Source organism: Labeo rohita, chromosome 23 (assembly GCF_022985175.1).
Source record: "Labeo rohita strain BAU-BD-2019 chromosome 23, IGBB_LRoh.1.0, whole genome shotgun sequence".
Classification (NCBI taxonomy): domain Eukaryota; kingdom Metazoa; phylum Chordata; class Actinopteri; order Cypriniformes; family Cyprinidae; genus Labeo; species Labeo rohita.
The window spans coordinates 25,256,308-25,261,907 of NC_066891.1; the positions used below are offsets into that span (position 1 = coordinate 25,256,308).

Genomic DNA, 5,600 nt, shown 5'->3' on the forward strand with positions numbered 1-5,600 from the left:
TATCCATCTATATATCTGTCAAACTATCTCTGTCTGTCTGTCTGTCTATCTATCTATCTGTCTGCCTGAGTCTGTCTATTTATTTATCTTTCTGTCTGTCATCTGTCTATCTGTGTGTGTGTGTGTGTGTGTCTGTCTGTCTATCCATCCATCCATATATCTGTCTTCTGATCTGTCTGTATGTCGATCTCTGTCTGTCGTCTGTCTATCTCTCAATCAATTAATCGATCTATCTATCTGTCTGTCTGTGTCTGTCTGTGTGTCTGTCTATCCATCTATATACCTGTCTATTTATCTGTATGTCGATCTATCTGTCTGTCGTCTGTCTATCTATCTATCTATCATCTGTCTATCTATCTGTCTGTGTGTCTATCCATCTATATATCTATTTATCTATCTGTATGTCATCTGTCTGTCTGTCTGTCTATTCGTCTGTCTGTCTGTCTATCCATCTATATATCCGTCTATTTATCTATCTGTCTGTCGATCTATCTCTGTCTGTCTATGTCTGTCTGTCTATCTATCTATCTATCTGTCTGTCTGTCTGTCTATCCATCTATATATCTGTCTATTTATCTATCTGTATGTCGATCTCTGTTTATCTATCTATCTGTCTATCTTTCTGTCTGTCTGTGTATCTGTCTATCCATCTATATATCTGTATGTCGATCTATCTATCTATCTATCTGTCTGTGTGTGTCTATCCATCTATATATCTATTTATCTGTCTGTATGTTGATCTATCTGTCTGTCTGTCTGTGTCTGTCTATCCATCTATATATCCGTCTGTTTATCTATCTGTATGTCGATCTATCTATCTAACCGTCCGTCTGTCCATCTATCTATCCATACATCCATTCCTTATTATTGGATGTGTTTATTTTTTCTGTTTACTACACATTTGATCATTTAAATTTTAACTTAAAACAAAATAATTTTAAAATAAACCTAATAAATCATGTTTAAACTCCGGCTGAATGTTTGTTTTTTTTTTCACAGTCACCAATCCAGAAGGGAAACATGCAGTTTATTGCAATGAATGAAGCCTGACAATGACTAATTAAAATAAACAGCACTGATTAGAATGTGATCATACTTTCTTATTAACTTAAATCAATGTCATTTCAGTTCTTCATTAGGTTTGGCCTAATGGGTCACTAATTTGTGTCTTTTTAAACCGCCATTAATTTAGTCTTCTATTATTTGCTGAACAGTGGCCGGGCATATGGCTGCATCATTTATCATGTGTCAAAGGAGATTTTATGAACACTACAGATAAATGTTTTGTCTAATGCATGCCGTGGCTGTCAGGGATGCTAATACATTTCCGGTGAGTGCTAATCAAGAGGGTTTACTATAGGCCTTAAACCACAATCGTGACTAACTTTCATAGGACTAGAAGTTGAAAAGCTACTGCACATGTACAGACACACATTTATACAGTGCATTTAAAAGATGAGACATCAAGCTGTAACCACCAGAGCATACTGTATGTAACAGGAGGTGACAACCATTCCCTTTGAAAATGCTAACCAAAACAACAGGTACTGCTCACAGCTGTGACATTAAACCACAAAACAGACCCGCATAATGTATCACCAGATCACAGAATGGCCCTCCCATCACCTAACCCACATAGAAGAATGATAGATCTTCAAGTGCTGAAGATCATTACACCAAATTATTTATGGCCCAGAGACTGAAGCTCATTTGTGAGCCAGAAGTTTATTCCAGAAAGGAAAAGAGCAATAAGGTAATAGGAAAAGCAGCTGGTAGGACTAAGTGCTATGGTATTTGGGGAATTTATCACACACTTTAGAAAGGCTGCGGATGGAAGTGTGCCTACATAATCAGAGAAACACACATGGCTCATTCCTGCTATGCAGTACCTATCAAACTGTAACTTCTGAAGAATAAATATAGTTGAGCTGTAATTTCAGCAAGTACTTCTATTTTTTAAAAAGACTTTCTGAAATTCCCCAGTCAGAATCAAACACAATCGGCATTAATTATAATGCCATTATTTACACAATAACAAGAAAATACACAGAATGGTTTAGTGCTTAAATTAATCATTTCTCAATAAGCAACTGAGTTAGCTTACATTATGATGTCAACTTGAAGTTCACTTTAATGTATCTTTATAACATTTTTTAAAATGCTTAATCACAGTTCATTGCTAGTATTTGTAGATGTCTGTTCTGCTCTTTTCCCATGAAAAATTACATCATGATGATGTCATATAACTGGATTCTTTAGTCATTTTAGGTTAAAGATTTTACCACAGACTAACATGATGGAAAATGATCCATATTCGATATTGATTCTCAACACAAAAGAAGGTGAAACACCTGTAATGTTTCTTAAATCATTTTCACTCCACAACAACACTAATCTAGTATTCATACTCAACATTTCAACAAACTTTTAACAACCCAACATACTAGAACATACATGACAAGGACATGAAAATGTAGGCCTACTAACTGCACAGTAAGAATGACCCACATAAGTCTTTTTAAGTGCTCAAACAGTGAGTGAGTGTTTGTATGATGTCTGACAGTTTACCCATAAACACCACAACACATTCTTCTTGTACATTTCAGTCCCAAAAAAGCTTTAGCACCTCGCAACGCGTTAAAACGCGCCGCTTTGCACAGTTCGGCGAGCTCATGCCTTTATTGACAGTATTGACAGATAATCGACTTCTCGAAGGCCACACCTACCTGGAAAGCCACCCAACACTGGCGGGTGAGCGGGTGAGCGGGTCACCCACGTGGGGTCAGGCTGTAGCCTTTACTCTCGCGTCGCGCCGCTTGACTTTACATGGCAAACACACCTGACGCGCGGGGGGTCGCGGACAGACGGGCGTCACGGTCGGTAGCCACACTCACGGCCCCCGCTGTGCGTATCCGCGGAGGAAGATGATGAAGAAGAAGGAGGAGGAAGAAAAAAGAGCAAGCTGATGCAAATGCCCACAAGCCCGAACACTTTCACCGTGTTTCCAGACTGCACTCGGCGCCCCTCTTCATTAATATGTAATCCACGAGCTCTCTCATTAAAATCCAACTCGAAAGCAAGCGCACAAAAACGCAGAAACGCCACCAAAAATATGAAAATACAAGAAGCTTTCATAGGCAGTGAAGCAAAATGGCGACTTTAATACGAAGGAGGAGTAAAAAAAAAAAACCCGTCGCGCTGTTGCTAAAGGAGGCACGGGGATATGTTTAGTGCAGTAATCGAGGGTGGAAGAAGTGAACGCGACGGAAAGCGGAGGGGAAGGCACAGCGTCGCGCGGTTTCGCCGCAGCCCCTCGATTCCTGTCCTTACCTCGGGATTATGCCGTGTATTTGTTTGATAGGGATATTATCTCCGCGACCGTGTACAGTAACAGTATGGGTGCTGGGTCACGCGCGTATCCGCTGCTGCCTTTGACAGTTGTGACTACAGTCGGCAGGCAACTTGCAAACTCTCGCGTTATTATTTATGATCACTCATTTTGATATCAGGCCAATCATTTAGCTATTTCTGCATAATAAAGCCCCTGCCTGAATGGAAGCGTTTGATGCGGCTCGACGTCATGCCGCTCGCTTATGACGAAAAGGCTTCGGCTACAATGTAGCTTTATAACGTACACATAATATCAGAACGTTCCAAATATTATTATGACGTCGTCTGTGCGATTCTAAGTTTGGGGATGAGATGACTTTGACGTTTTTAGGGCAAGTTAATAATCTGAGGAAATTCATATCATCATGACGTCGTGTAGTCTTTGCTTATTTGCATTTTTTAAATTTCATATGGATACGCACAGATTGATACACATGTATTAACTAGTTACTATCTGTCCAAGACGTCAGTTAACATCTTAACATAACGTCGTATTCCTGTCAAATATCAAGTTTTGGTTTTGTTTGTTTCTGTAGCCTAAACTAGCCTTAACTAATGCTTATACTTTATTCCTATCTACACGGTGATTACATTAAACTTTTGAATGTGAAATTTTAAACATTTTAGTATTATAATTCAGGTTATCAACTAAGCAATAACATAGACGACTTTTCTCAAATTCTGTCTGAAAAACTGTCATGCAATGCAAATGATTCGTCTTCATATTTTCTAAATAATTATCAACAGAGCTGTCGCTTTCCACACCTACGTCACAGGTCTTAATAGAGACTTTAACCCATAATTTTGTTCTCTTAAAACTATGACGTAATTTAAGCACCATTACTGCGTTTACCAGGAGGGGGAGGCAAATGACTGCTTTTCTGAAGATGTTATTAAGACTCGAAATGTGGAAAAAGTGATACCCCAAAACGAATTCCTACTTTATGCTGGCTGTAAATGCCATGTTTGTCCAAAACTAGCCTTAGAAAGAAAAATAAATCAACACTTAATACACGAAAGCCATAGTTTAGCACATAAAATCTCGGATTATGCTAACATGCTATGTTTACCTTATCTTATCTACTGTCAAACCAAAATTTATTCAGACGCCTTCGACATTTCTCACATTTTCATGATTTAGATATGACCAGAACTCAAAAGTAAACTGTGTCAGAACAAATTCATCTTGATAATGATGTCAGATAACTTTGAAAGAAAGGTGTGTCAGGTCAAAGTGTCAAATCAAATTTTTGGTCTCAAATTTTTATCAGTTTTATCGGTAGTCCACTGTGTGAAAGATTTTTGGCTGTAATATCCCTGGTGAAAAAAAACAGCATATGCTGGTAGGTAGGTTTTGATGCTGGTTTAAGCTGGTCCTTAGCTGGTTCATGCTGGTCCTTGACCAGCAACATGACTAGCAAAAACCAGCAAAGGACCAGCTTAAACCAGCATCAAAACATACCTACCAGCATATGCTGTTTTTTTCACCAGGGATGTCAGAGTTTATTTTTGCTATCCTCACTTACACCCACTAGTAAAAAATATATCAATAGTTATATCCGGTCTCTGAATAATTTTTTGTTTGGCTGTATTTTAGAGCGTTCCTTAATTAATTCTAGTATTACATTTGCCGAAAGGATTTTCCATCATTACTCTTTTTTTTCTCTCTTACACGTTTCGTTCTCATAAAAGTGTCCACTAGTCAGCAGTATAGTGCAGGGTTATTTGACAGTAGGATAAGTTTATGACGAATGGTAACAGGTGATGAGCACTTAACACGTCTGTGGGCTGTGCAGGCCTGTCCCTCAAACCATCAATCACATGACTTTAATAATACACATGAAATATAAATCTAAATCTTATAGGCTTCACAGGATGACACGTTTTGTATGTTATTAATATATCAGTCATTTCCAGCACAATTCTCCACAGTCTATAGAAAATCATATATCTACCAGAGGCCATAAACAGCACAGGAACCTCTGTGTTAGTGACTGTTGAAGGCCGAACTACCCTCAGAGTTACAGAGTACTCGTACATAATGGGTAGTTCATGTCACTTGGACACATTCCCATAACCCTGTGGTAATACTGTATGTTAGCGCTCCAGATGTATTTTAGGCCATGAAATGAAGTAAAGCTAGCTGTTTGAGGAACTTCAGTGTAACTCCTTGCTGTTGAAATCCAAGAATAACTGAAGACATGGAGAGA

General features: G+C 38.5%; 1 protein-coding gene across 1 annotated transcript in view; it reads right to left on the reverse strand.

The window, feature by feature from the left end:
* znf512b (zinc finger protein 512B) overlaps positions 1–3,527 on the reverse strand; it is a 95,509-nt gene extending 91,982 nt beyond the window's left edge. Inside the window, exon 1 of the mRNA XM_051095981.1 lies at positions 2,727–3,527. The gene's annotated coding sequence lies outside the window, so the exon portion shown is untranslated. The remainder of the gene's footprint in view (positions 1–2,726) is intronic.
* Positions 3,528–5,600: the final 2,073 nt, after the last annotated feature.